Genomic DNA, 14,037 nt, shown 5'->3' with positions numbered 1-14,037 from the left:
AAGGCAAGTAATTTGCGCCCCCTAACCCGTGGATTTGCGCCCCCTAACCCGTGGATTTGCGCCCCCTAACCTGTGGATTTGCCCTAACCCCAGATGTTGCGCCCGGTGCGGCTGGCACCCCCCCCCCCACGCTACGCCACTGGCAACACACACACCCCTCAAAAAAAGTCTCGAAGTAGAAGTAACACCAGAGCACAACCTTCCCTAGACTATCAAATGTCATTTTCTTTCTTGATGTGCCTTCAGCAAATTTCACCCACTGCCATCCCTAATTTGCATTCTATTGCACAGTAACCAGGAGCATTCCAATGTTGTGCCAATCAGGTGGGGAGCTGAGGAGAAGGGGAATAGCTTGATATTGTGCAGTGATTGATAGGAAGCAGTATCTTGCAATTGTTGGTACAGTTTTGTACTGTATTTCAGAAAACGTTGGAATGAACAGTGCAGTGCTTTAGTAAATAAATAATTTCAATCAGTTGCCAAGGTGCTTGATGCATTTTAATGCCTTGTCTAAGTTCAAGATGTAGGGAGCCAATATTCTGTAATTTCTCAGGACATGTTTCTGTTTGTTTTTAATTTTTGCTTTTCAATTTTTGCTTTGCACATTTTAATACTTTTCAATTTCAAAGGAACAGAAGAGTAAACGGATAGCAATAGCACTATGTAAGTCTTGGCACATTTGTAATTATTATTATTATTATTATTATTATTATTATTATTTATTAAATTTATATACTGCCCTTCATCCAAAGAACATGTTTAAGAACATAATAATGTGGTTTTCTCAAGGCCAGATCATTGTAAAGTGAGTATTGTACCACTGACTGGAACTCACTTTCCAGTGTTTCAGATTACCTTTTCCTCATCCTAATGGGAGACTGAATGAATCCGGAACTTTCTCCATGAAAATAATGTTCTTTATCACTGAGCTATGGATCAGTTTATATCTCCCTGTATGAGTAAATGGGATCACTTAGTAACAGTTACACAAATCAAGAATAGGGCTTCATTTTATAGTTGCTTGGAGTGAGCTCTATATGAGGAGAGGGAAAGAAGTGTCTTTGTTGGGACTGAAATGCCCCTCTCAATAAGGTATTCCTTTATGAAGGGATGTGGGCAGTGCATGAGGAGGTGAAGCTGTGTGGTAGAAATGCAACTGTTCAATTAAATTAGAATGCATTTAGGGTGTTGTTCCCAAATGCATTCAGGAACCCACTAAATATGGCCATACCTTCCAACATTTCACAGGTGAAAACAGGAGCATGCTTCTAACATCCCAATTCTAACTCGGTGACCCTAGTCATTGCTCCTTGCTATCAGCTACAGTCTGCTTTAGCCTATCCTCCACTGAACGAGACCCAAAATGTGGTGCCTGACAATGCAACCATGGGCAAAATGACAGGCTGCACACTGCATGCTTACTATCAGTGCTCATTAATAATTGTAATTAATAATTATATGCACGTGAACTAGAGAAGAGGTGCATCATTGCACAGTCCACTTTTGATACTGGGTCTGAAGTGTGCGTAGAGGTAGGTGGAACTCTGAAGAATGCAAACATGAGTACCTCATGCTAGCAAAATGCTAGGATGCAGGGCCAGCCCTACCATTGGGGGTAGGGGATACTGCAATTTATGGGAGGTGCTTGACCCCACCACTATTCCTTTAGAAATAAATAAAGCTCCCCTTTTCCCTTCTATTATCCACTGCCACCGCTCCTTTAGAACCCCCTTTTGTGGGGCTGACAGGGCTGTTTGTACCACACCACCTGCCTCCCGGTGGCGTAGCGTGGGTTGTCAGCACCCGGGGCAAGGCAAGTAATTTGCGCCCCCTAACCCGCACGGCTGGCATCCCCCCCTCCACAGTGGGTGGCGACTGGGTGGCCCGGATCGGATTCGCACAGCCAGCACTGCAGTGATAGAGAGTGAGTGAGCCAGGTAGGGGCAGAGAGCTGCGAGTGCGAGCGTGTGCCCCCCAGATGTTGCGCCCGGTGCGCCCGGCCCCCACTGCACCCCAAACGCTACACCACTGCTGCCTCCACCTCAACTGCAACCCACAGCCCTCATCAGCTTCTTAGTAACATCCAAGTGCCGGTCCAGCCAGCTGCTTTATGCAGAAAGAGGGGGACCACCGTGCCATATGCCTCAGGCGGCAAATTGTCTTGGGTCTACTCTGTGATAATATGGACTGTCCCTCATAAATAAGGAAAGAGGAAGCGCTTTAACGGTTGTGGGTTGTTGTGTTTCCAGCGCGTGTTGGGGGTGGTTGTGGTTTGGTCAGCGCTGCTCAACTTGAGGGAAATTTCTTGGGCCCGAGACGGAGGGTCTTTTTCCACGCAGGCGCAGACGGCCTTGTGCGCGTTTATTTGAACCCTTTCGGCGATAGCCGAGCCCGGCCAGAACAGCAGCAGCAAAAGCCTCTCTTCACCTCCTGAGGCAAGAGCCAACCCCGCCGAGACTTCGACGGAAGACGCAGCCAGCAGGCCCTTCCCCACCTGGAGAGAGGCTCTGAGGAGGCAAGCGCCGCCAGCTGCCCCGGCCAGCCAGGTGTCTCTCCCCGCTGTCCGGAGGGCTGGCTGGGAAGGAGGCGCCACAATTTATGGCACCGCATTGAGCGTCCGCTGCCGCCTTCGTCCTCCCTCAGCCTCCTTCTGGCGCTCCCACACGCAGCGGCGGAGGCAGCCAGCAGCTCCGCCCCGCCTCGCTCCGCCTTCCTCTTGCCCGGCAGCGCGCGCGCCAGGCTCGGAGGCCGCCGGTGCCTTGGCAATCTCGGCGCCTTGGCTGAAGGCAGGTGCGGGAAAGGAGCCCGGCTCCCCTTGGCTCTCCACAGCCCAGGCGCCGGCGGCACACCCGCCTTCCCCCCGGGGAAAGAGAAGGAAGGAGGGGAAAGGAAGCGTCGTGCGTCTCCGTGCGCTTCGCGGTGTGTGTGTTTTGGAGAGCGGTGGCGCGCGCCTGCCTTTGGCCGAAAGTATCCCGGGGAAAGGGGTGGGGATCTCTCGAGCCTGCGGCCGGGGGGAAAGGATGCGTGATGCGAGAGGGTGGACGGGGTTCCTCGTCCAGCAGGTCTGGGGGAACGAAGGAGAATCGCCAGAACAGAAAGCATCTGGCTCCGCGCGCTGCTGGTGCCTCTGATTGGCCGGAGCTCTCCAAGGTCCCGCGCATCGCTTTCTCAGCTCTGCTTCACGAGACGCTTTTTAACTGCAAGGCTCCGACCCGCAAGCGGAGACCTTCCGCGCGCAAAACACACGCACACACATGTGCGCTCTGGCTCGCTCCCCAAGAGTGTGGGTGTGCGCTGGATGCGACACACGCCGAGCCTGGGTGTTGTTGTTGTGTTTTATGCATGCAAAGCATGCGCTCTGCCCCTGAGCTGTGGCCGCCCTTGCAAAATAAAAGGGGCTCAGGTCTTTTACATGTTAGGTAGGGCCCATCCTCTGACCGGCAGGAGTTCTCAATGGGCCCAGCTAAGCAGAGATCCTTGGAATCGGAGACGCCAAGAATGAAAACCCGCATGCAAACCGTGCGCTCTGCCTGTAAACCCTTCCTGGAAATGTGGGTGTGCTCAGTGAAAAATGCTAAAGGAAAGGGGGGCCAGGAAATGAATATGTATCTGTGTTGGGATGCGGGGGGGGGGGAATAGTTCATTAATTACAGGAAATAGCTTCTTGAATGAGAGCTAATGAATTTGAAGAAGGATAACCTGTGTACGAGCTGGAGGGATTTTTTTACTTGACCCAATGTTTCACGGTTGCGATGGGAGGTGGGGGGAAAACAGAATTGCAGAGCAAAGCTGCAGGAAGGGGTTCATTTGTACAGATGCAGGTGTGTGCCAGGGGGAGAGAGAGAAAGAATCGCATGGAAGGGCTGTGGGGGTTTTGTGTGGCAGAGTAAGCAAAGGGGAGAGAATGCATCGATTTCGGGTGTTACAAAGAACTGCGGAAGGAACTGATTGTCTGCCTCACTCCCATTAGTGAAAAGAGGCTCTGTATGGGGGGGAGAGAGAGAGCCTTCCATCCACAGCAGTGAGCATCATAAGAGGCGTTTGGATAAGGAGTTGACTGTGCAAAAAAATAAAAAATAAACGAGAGGAGGCAACCGAGGGTGTGATCATATCTACGACATGAGGTGTCATGATGGCGAGGCATGAGTGAGCAGGAACTGGCATGGGGGGGGGAGAGAGAATGAGCACCCCCAAGGAGTATGTGGAAAGTGTGTTGTGTTGTTGGGTGGGTAAACTGCAGAGGTGATAAAGTGCATGTGAGAGAGGAATGGTGTACACAAGGTGACGGTGTGTCGTCATTAAATGTGCAACTTATTGCAGCCGCCGTTGTGATGGTTGAACACACGGGGTTACTGCAACTGTAAGAAACAGAGGGGGATTTTTTTTGGGGGGGAGGTTCTCCCTGTGCCTTACTAATACTGAAATTCATTTGCTGCAAGTAATGAGGAAAGTGTGTGTGTGTGTGTGTGTGTGTTCGTGGATTTGCATTTCTGTGTCTACAGGTTTGGAGATGAAAGGTGAACACCTGAAGAGAGCAACTATGTGTGTAAAGTGTGGGGGGGGCTGTTGCTGAGGCCACTGTGAGAAGTTGATCATCTGTGCGCCCAATGGCATATACGGTATGCATAGAGAGGGAATGGAAATCTCCCAGAGATATGATGTTTTCCAAAAGTTCCTGGAGCCACAGCCATCCAGTCTGTGGCTTGAAGGAGAGTTTTTGTTTCTTGTCTGCATTTCATATAATCTTTAGAGAACGGCAGGGGTGGTGAAGGTGCAAATCCAAAAGGGGACGAGAGATGGGCGAGCTGTAGCTACGGATAGGTAATTCTCTGTATGATTTAAGAGTTAAAATGCTCTCAGAAAGGAGTCTCCTCTGGTCTGTGGTTGTGAGGTTATGTGGTTAATATTAGTATTTTTGTGGGGGGGGGGGGAATCATGTCTGTCCATCTGAAGGGGAAAGGCTATTGCTGGATTGACCACACATACGGGAAGGGTAGGAGCTGTGCCAGTGGGGAGGAAAAAGTGACCAGCTGCGTTGCTGGGCAGGAAGACTGGACAAGGCTGTATGTGCTTGTCTGAACACACAAAATGCACCTAAGAGCCAGGAGTGAATAGCAGAGTGGTCCCTACAAGTGTCAGCAGGAGAGAGACATTGAGCTAAGGAGATCCCTCTTCAACATCCTTCTTAGATGAAATTGATGGCCAGCCCCTTTCCTTCTTCTCTCCCTCTCTCCCCCTCCCACCCCACGCTCTCTGTGCTGCCCCCCTTCTCATGCATGCATATATATATATATATATATATATAATGCCAAAACAGCAGCAAATAAAAAATAAATAAATAGCCACTTGCTTATTTATTATGGCTGATACAATGATAAACAGCACCGACTGTCTAGTCATTTGCAAAACAAGTGAAGCAGATATATATATAATGGAAGATGGACTGCTGATTTAACAGGCATGCTTTTAAAGTGGGCTCTCAGACCTTTTAAATATATAAAGAAAGAGAGAGAGATTTTAAAACCTTTTTGTCCTTTCCCCCCTCCATTTAATAAGGTGGGGATACAGTGTTGCACCGCTCATCAATAAATGCAACGCCCTCTCCTCTAAAGAAAAAAAAAAAAAACCTGATCGGGGTTTTCAAAAATTAAAATCACGTTTTGGTCACAGGTGCCCCAACTGAGCTATTAAAACAAGGGCGGAGGAGCGGGGGCGGGGGGGTGAAGAAGGGAAGGAGACTTAAAGCAAGGGAGACTGATATGACAATAAATCCTTAATAAATAGCAGGTCATTTTGGCACATACAGTCTTGGCAGCGTCCTGCTGTTATAAGTGTCCATAGGATTTTCTCCGGGTGCGGGAAAGACCTGGAGAGTACACGAATGGTAGACTCAAATAAATAAAATAAACGGGGAGCTCGGGGTGGAGGTGTTGGGGGGACACAAAAACAACCTTTGCTGCAGCCAAAGAGAGAAGCGCTTTAGTTCAAAAGCGAAATCCTTAACACCACCATTATTTGTATTTATTTATGGTTACTTAGCGCCCCCTCCCCCATTTTCGTATATCCCTACCTACTTATTTCCTAGCATCGAATCCTTTCTTTGGCTACTAAGGGGGGAAAACACGGGGTTATTTTCCTTTTTTCCTCTACCAAGGAAGGCTGCAGATACATATATAGATATATACATACGGATAAAATCCAAAATAAGGCACCAACAAAGCTAAGAGCAGTTTCTTCTGAGCCATTAGGTAGGCAAAGGGGAGGCGATAGGGAGAACACCCCCCCAAGCTCTCTCGAACGGATCTCCATCAAAAACGTCCCAAAATGCCAACCTTTCGTCAAACCACCTTGCCAGCTTCCCACCCGCTCCCCGAAACGCTCCTTATTCCCATTGCCCCATCTCCTTCCAACGAAGGTGTGCTGGGAGGAAGGAAGGTGGCTGGGGGGGGGGTAAGGAGAGAGACATGCAAGAAGAGGATCGATTCCCACCCTCCCCTCTCTCCCCCCCCCCCCCATCCGCGAGTCTCCAAAACGCCAGCGAGACCTGCCTCCCCTCCCTCCCTTTCTCTCCCCCCACCCCACCCCCGATCGCGAATAAATCACCACCGGCAGCCTTTCAACTTCCTAACCAGCCACCACCGCGCCGAGATCGTCTACCTCTTCCTTCCCCCCCCCCAAAAAAAAAAAATTGAGGAAAACGCCGCACGCCAAGCCTTCTCGCGCCTTCTCCTGCCTCCTCGACGGACCAGAGCGTCCCTAACCCGGGTCCTTAACGCCCGCAGCCTCCCCGATCTCCTCCGCCGCCGCCGCCACCTGTCCCCTCCCCAAGCCAGCTATTTACCTGCACGGCTGTTCCTTTCCGCTCGCAAGGACGGCTCTCGAGGCATGTGTTGGCCAAAGAGAATTTCCCTTAGGTTCCTTTTTTTCTCTCTCTCTCTCCCTTTCCTTCTCTTCTTCTTCCTCCCTTCCCTCCTCTCCCTCCCCTGAATAAGGCAGGATCGGCGGGGGTGGGGGGAGAGAGAGAGAGAAAGAGACGAAGCAGGGGGGTAGAAAGGGAGGGGGGTCTTTAAAAAAAAAAGTGCCGTCCGTTGCCTTTTCAGCAGCGTCAGGCTCCGGCTTCTCTCTATCTCGCAGAACCGGGGAGGAGAGGCAAGCGAAAAGGAGGGCTGGCGGGGGCCCACGTGACCGCCTGGTTGCTGTCTGTCTGCAAGAGGAGGGAGGAGCCGTCCTCTCTGCAGCATCGTGGACAGTAGCCGCTCCCTCCTTCCTTTCCCTCCCTCCCTCTTTCCACGGCAGCCTCCATCTCTCCATCACAGCCAGGCTGGAGCAAAAGGGGAGAGACAGGTCCGCGCTTCATCTTCGGGGGGGGGGGGCGACTTGGGAGCAGGGGAACGCAGGCGGGGTAGAACGAAATGCAATTTATAGATTGGATCCAAAACAGCCCCTTTGTTCCTTTTTTTCCCCTTTCTCTTTTTTGCACCAAATTCTGATCTTCTCTTCAAAGCCGGTGACGTGATCGTGCTTTCTAACACGCCCCCTCCCCGAGCCTTTTCCACAGCAGGGATCCTGTATATAGAGATGTGTCCTGCTGCTGCAGGTTCCCCCACCCCACCCCCAGAAAATGGAAACCTCGTGGAGCTTTGCCTAGCGGTCGGTGGGTAGCAGAGGATAGGAACTGAAGAGGCAACCCCCCCCCCCGCCGCAATATTCCCCGCCTTCAGACCGGCTCGGGGTTTCCACAAGAGGCACGCACCCTCCCGTTACACACACAGACACACACAGCCCTGTTGTATTTATGTATGGATCAAGGCAAACATGTAACTTTACTTACAGAAAGAAAAGATGAAGACGCAAGTGGACCTTCCTTTACACAGGGATGTTGAATGTTCCAGCACGTGCTCAGACAGCATTTGTATGTGTGTGTGTGTGTGTGTGTGTGAGAGAGAGAGAGAGAGAGAGAGAGAAGTTTCCCTGCAACTCAATGGATTAATGTTATAGATGGAACCACCTTCTCTTGTGTCTTCTGCCAGGAGAATCAGGAGAAAGCCAAGGGAGAGATGAGAATAAGAAGAGCTCTGCTGTAAAGTCTACCTAAAGGTAAAGGGACCCCTGACCATTAGGTCCAGTCATGACCGACTCTGGGGTTGTGTTGCTCCTCTCGCTTTATTGGCCGAGGGAGCCGGTGTACAGCTTCCGGGTCATGTGGCCAGCATGACTAAGCCGCTTCTAGCGAACCAGAGCAGCACACGGAAACACCGTTTACCTTCCCACCAGAGCGGTACCTATTTATCTACTTGCACTTTGACGTGCTTTCGAACTGCTAGGTTGGCAGGAGCAGGGACTGAGGAATGGGAGCTCACCCCGTCATGGGGGTTCGAACCGCCGACCTTCTGATTGGCAAGTCCTAGGCTCTGTGGTTTAACCCACAGCACTACCTGTGTCTCCAAAGTCTACCTAGTTCACCCTTATGACCAGTCAGGCAGGTACCTTTGGGGACCTCTGACAAGAAAGACATGAAGGCACCAGTCATCTTCTGTCGCCTGCCTCCAAAATCTGGTACTTCGAGAAGTATATTGCCTCTGAATGTGGCAGTTCTATTGGACTAGCATGGCTAACAGCCTATCAGCTATGAATATGCCTCATTTAAAAACCAAGCTAATGGCTGGGGTGCTTGTCAGCTCTTGTTGTGCAAAGGATCCTGCCTTAGGGCTACCCCTTTGGCTGCATCTTCTGGTCTCTCCTCTGCCATTGTGAGTCTTCAAAATGTTTTGTCCCCCATAAAGCCCAAACAACTTTCTTCCAGCAAAATAACTCCAAAGCAGAAATAAATCAACCTTGCCACTTCCAGTGGGGTCTGTATGCCTGTATGTTAAGTCAGGCTAGCCACTCTCACAGCTGGATCTTCCTTGCTTTAGGTTGTCAGGCTGGGATGGGATATTCTAGCACCAGATTTGAAAACTTAACTCTATGCTGCCACATATATACACTGGCAGAACAGTGAACTGCAAGCTCTGATGCATAAAACTCTTTACTCACCCCAGTTCCAACTGGATGCCTGCAAGATTCAGCAACTCAAATAAGCACAAAATTTGAAAAGACCAACTTGCAAAAATTGGACTCCAATTTTTGTGGCGATTCCTTTGCCAGGTCTCAAAGGAAGACAGTTGAGTCCAATCACTTTGAAAATTCGGTTTCATACATGATATTCAAGTTCATAGAGTGAAATCAGGGGTTTGCCTCAATTCTATTTTTCCATGTTTGCGCACATACCAATCTTCATTTTAGTGGTAATGCAGTTTAGCGGTTCTTGAAACACCATATTGATACAGTGCCTGGACAATCACAGAGCACCACAACTGTCCCACTCGCTGTCCTCCTTAATTCTCACCTAGCTCTGTTTCCCTTCTCAAGCTCTGCTTGTGTCTAAATTCTGCTCCTTGATTTGGGCTGGAGTCTTCAGCTACAAAGACACGCACTGTCCTGAGCTAGCACACTTTGCCTAGACAGATTGTACCACTCATTGCCTCTGCTGTGCTTTTAGACTAGCACTTCACCTTTGATCTGAAAATCAAATATGAGAGCTTGGACTGTTTTTGTCAACATGGCTCAGTGGAGGAACACATGCATTGGAGCAGTGTTTCCCAACCTTGGGCCTCCAGCTGTTTTTGGACTACAACTCCCATCATCCCTAGCTAGGAAGACCAGTGGTCAGGGATGATGGGAATTGTAGTTCAAAAACAGCTGGAGGCCCAAGGTTGGGAAACACTGCATTGGAGGATAAGGCTCTCAGTGGATAAACTACTAACCCTGATGAATGTGTTCTACCTCAATTATCAGAGGCAGTTTTCTTCTGAATGCTGGTGGCTGGGAAGTTCTGGAGAGAAGAGTGTTGTTGTGCTCAGATCCTTCATATATATATATATATATATATATATATATATATATATATATATAATTTATTTATTTTTTTAGGACGCGGGTGGCGCTGTGGGTAAAAGCCTCAGCGCCTAGGGCTTGCCGATCGAAAGGTCGGCGGTTCGAATCCCCGCGGCGGGGTGCGCTCCCATTGCTCGGTCCCAGCGCCTGCCAACCTAGCAGTTCGAAAGCACCCCCGGGTGCAAGTAGATAAATAGGGACCGCTTACTAGCGGGAAGGTAAACGGCGTTCCGTGTGCGGCTCTGGCTTGCCAGAGCAGCGATGTCACGCTGGCCACGTGACCCGGAAGTGTCTCCGGACAGCGCTGGCCCCCGGCCTCTTGTGTGAGATGGGCGCACAACCCTAGAGTCTGTCAAGACTGGCCCGTATGGGCAGGGGTACCTTTACCTTTACCTTATATAAATTTTTATTAGTTTTTCAACATATCATTTTCAACAATAATGAAACATACTTTTACATCTTATACAATTTTTGGACTTCCATCAATCACATCTGAAAATTTTCCAATCTGTTCACTTAATTTACATTTCTTATTTTCACTATTACTTTTAAATCTCATAACTAATATCTCTTTTCTTTCTCTTCTTTCCAATATTTCATATATTTCTCTTTACAAAACTTCTTGTAGTCCTACTAGCGTAATTTGTTGATTACAGTTGCTCTTCAAATAATTCATATATTTCTTTCCATCTTCTGTAAATCTCTGGTCCCGCAGGTTTCGAATCCTTCCTGTCATTTTATCCAATTCTGCATAGTCCATTAATTTTATCTGCCATTCTTCTTTCGTCGGTATTTCTTCTTGCTTCTATTTCTGAGCCAAAGATACTCTTGCCGCTGTTGTTGCATATAGTGCTCAGATCCTTCTAGCATGCTTTCCCGTGGCATATGATTGGCCGCTGGACTAGATGGGCCGCTGGCCTGATCCAGCAGTCTCTTCTTATGTTATTGTACAGAAGGCCACAGGTTCAATCCCTGGTATATGCAGGTACGACTGGGAATGCTCTGGTCAGAGTAGGCCATACTGAGCAAGATCGACCTGTGATCTGACTTGGTATAAGGAAGCTCACGTAACATTTTGAAATAAAACATTAACCAAGGACAACATTACTCTGTTCCATTAATTTATTTTTGTTTAGAGGGAGGAGAGGAGGAGGAAGCAGCTGGGGCTCACAAAGACTCTGCCTGAGATTCTTGAAAGCTTACACCAATCTGGATTTATTGTACTGCTCTAGAGGAACCATTCTTATGGCTCGGCAAAGTGAGGGGCACCAACCTTTATTGAATCAGTGGGCACACCTGTGATTGTTGAGGAAGTGCCGTGGGCACCAGCCACAAAATGGCTGCCTTGGGGGCATGGCACAACACAAAATGGCTGCCACCAGGGCTGGATTTAGGTTTGATGAGGCCCTAAGCTACTGAAGGTGATAGGGCCCTTTATATGTCCAGCTGCCCTTTGTCAACAACAAATTGTGGCTGTTTTTTGTGTTGAATATATGCTATAAGGTAATTTATGGACCTAGTAGGTCTCTAAAGCCATTTGCACATAACAAAATATGGATTTTATCAAAGTAATTGTTGAACTGAAATACAATTAAGAAGAAGTATATTAATAGTGAAATAATTATTAAGCTCTAACTGTATGTAGGTTTTATTTTATTTGTTTTTTATCTTATATTTTGGAAATGTCCGTCCAGTTTTTTCCCCTTTAATTTTTTTGGGGGCCCCCAAGGGAGTGGGGCCCTAAGCTATAGCTTGTTTAGCTTATACATAAATCTGGCACTGGTTGCCACATCTGAAAGAGCAGGAAGAGAGATGGAATCACAAAATGTGACGGAAAGGCACCTATACTTTTGCACTCACTTTCAGAGAGAAGCTCTTTTCACCTCTCCGCTCAGAACAGATGGGAGTGTGGGTGTCCAGTCCTGACAACAAATTAAATGTGGGCATGTTTAAGGGTGACATTTAGTGTAGGAAATGATGGACCACCGCAAACAGGAACTAAACAGGAATAACAAGCAGCCTCTCATGCAATATGGATTTCTGAGGGGATATTTATTGAGACCTAAGGCAGGCCACATAAGAGGTACTGGTGGGCACACCTGTTGTTGACCCCTGTTCCTTCCCCTCCTCCCCCTCCCCCTCCTCTGCTTTCAGTTTGTGTTTTGCATACACAATCAGTCTTGCTAAGCTGGAATAAGTAGATGGATTTCCTCAATTTTTCACTGCAGGCCTATAGGGGTATTGCCCAATAGTAAATGATAAATCCATATCCTAAAGAGTCGGCTCCATAAAGGACTGATGGGAAAGTCAATGGAAGTTTTCTCAACGGCCTTGTGCAATGCTTTAGAAGATGCAATGAGAAAGTGACATGGTTATGATCACTGATGAACCAGCAACAGTCGACATTCAAAGATATACATGCACCCCCTTCACTCATTCATGGAGCCAACTAGGCAGCTAGGTATGGGTGGAATCGTATCAGTAACGCCAACACAATGTGTCTTTTCCTAATGGTCAAGCACCTCAGTAATTTATCTTTGCAATGACAACAAATAAACTGATGCATTGCTCTTAGCTCTAATTCCTTCCCGGTCTCTAACTGTGACAATATCTTACCTGCAACATGTTGAAGGACACAATCCTTGCTTTGGGTGCAAGATGTCCTGGGTTCGTTACCCAGACAAGCTCGTGTGCTAGAAAAAGAAGTGCTGGAACTCACCATGAACGCCCTCCTTGTTCTCTTAGAATGGCAATGGCGCCCACCTGGGAGGTGCCGGAATTGAGTTTCGGTGACTTCTGGTTGAATGAAAAGCCCTGGTGCTGGGGTTATATCTGGTGGAAGATTATATGAAAGGTCTGTGCCTGAAAGCATGGAGAGCTGCTGCTAGCCAGAATAGACTATGTAGGGCTAGGTAAAGGTAAAGGTACCCCTGACTGTTAGGTCCAGTCGCGGACGACTCTGGGGTTGCATGTGCATCTTGCTCTATAGGCCGAGGGAGTCAGCGTTTGTCCGCAGACAGCTTCCGGGTCATGTGGCCAGCAGGACTAAGCTGCTTCTGGTGAACCAGAGCAGTGCACAGAAACGCTGGACTAAGCTGCTTCTGGTGAACCAGAGCAGTGCACTTCCCGCTGGAGTGGTACCTATTTATCTACTTTCACTTTGATGTGCTTTAGAGCTGCTAGGTGGGCAGGAGCTGGGACCGAGCAATGGGAGCTCACCCCATCGTGGGGATTCGAACCGCTGACCTTCTGATCGGCAAGCCCTAGGCTCTATGGTTTAGACCACAGCGCCACCTGTGTCCCTCTACGTAGGGCTAGATGGACCAAAAAGTGTGGCCTTCCTATGTTTCTTAACCATTGGTCCCTGCAAATGGGAGAAGGGAGAAGGATTCAGATTACTGAGTGGAAACTTTAGCATCAGCCAACTCCACCCAATGTTTCATTTTCTGCTGTGGGTCATCCAACTGAAAGGAAAGAGGAGGAAACCACAAGTCTATTTAGCCACAATTCTGTACCCACACACATGAAAAACAAGATGCAGAGAGGCACCTGTGGCTCTAGGAGTTATAAACCTCTTTTGTCCTCCCCTGCTGCTTCCTCTGAGTCTGCTGCCACTGTTCCAGCGTGTAAGGTAGGCTAGTCTCAAAACTAACTAAGGCTGCAGTAAGCGGCACTGAATACAGCAGGACTCATAAACATGCATAAGACCACAAAATGAGGCTGAAGCTCATAGACTCCTGTTGTAACAGTGCATGTTTTAATGAGAAGCAAGTCCTGCTGCGTTCAATGGGGTTTACGCCTTAGTATGCATGCTTAGAACTTCAGCCTGACACTTTTCAATGTACAGTGGTGCCTCGCAAGACGAAATTAATTCGTTCCGCGAGTTTTGTCGTCTTGCAATTTTTTTCGTCTTGCGAAGCACGGTGTCGGGAAAGTTTTGGAAAAGCTTCAAAAATCACCAAAGTCTTTAAAAACCTCCAAAAAGGCTACCACACTGCGTTCTATGAGTTGCTCCTCAAAGTCAAGTCGCAACTGTATTAACGGTGTTAAGAAAAAGGAAACAAACTTGCAAGACGTTTCCGTCTTGCGAAGCAAGCCCAT

At 48.5% G+C, this 14,037-nt stretch overlaps 1 protein-coding gene across 26 annotated transcripts in view; it reads right to left on the bottom strand.

The window, feature by feature from the left end:
• The window catches only part of NRXN1 (neurexin 1), a 985,083-nt gene extending 977,943 nt beyond the window's left edge, over positions 1-7,140 (bottom strand). For 17 of the 26 annotated variants that reach the window (XM_077925448.1, XM_077925461.1, XM_077925463.1 and 14 more), the window contains exon 1: positions 6,842-7,139. The gene's annotated coding sequence lies outside the window, so the exon portion shown is untranslated. Of the gene's footprint in view, positions 1-6,841 lie in introns of all 26 variants that reach the window. The other 9 variants (XM_077925454.1, XM_077925458.1, XM_077925466.1 and 6 more) reach the window with 3 other exon arrangements.
• Between the last annotated feature and the right edge of the window lie 6,897 nt (positions 7,141-14,037).

This window comes from Podarcis muralis, chromosome 3 (genome assembly GCF_964188315.1).
Source record: "Podarcis muralis chromosome 3, rPodMur119.hap1.1, whole genome shotgun sequence".
Lineage (NCBI taxonomy): Eukaryota > Metazoa > Chordata > Lepidosauria > Squamata > Lacertidae > Podarcis > Podarcis muralis.
The sequence above is the reverse complement of the archived record's forward strand: the minus strand, read 5'-3'. Positions and strand labels throughout refer to the sequence as shown.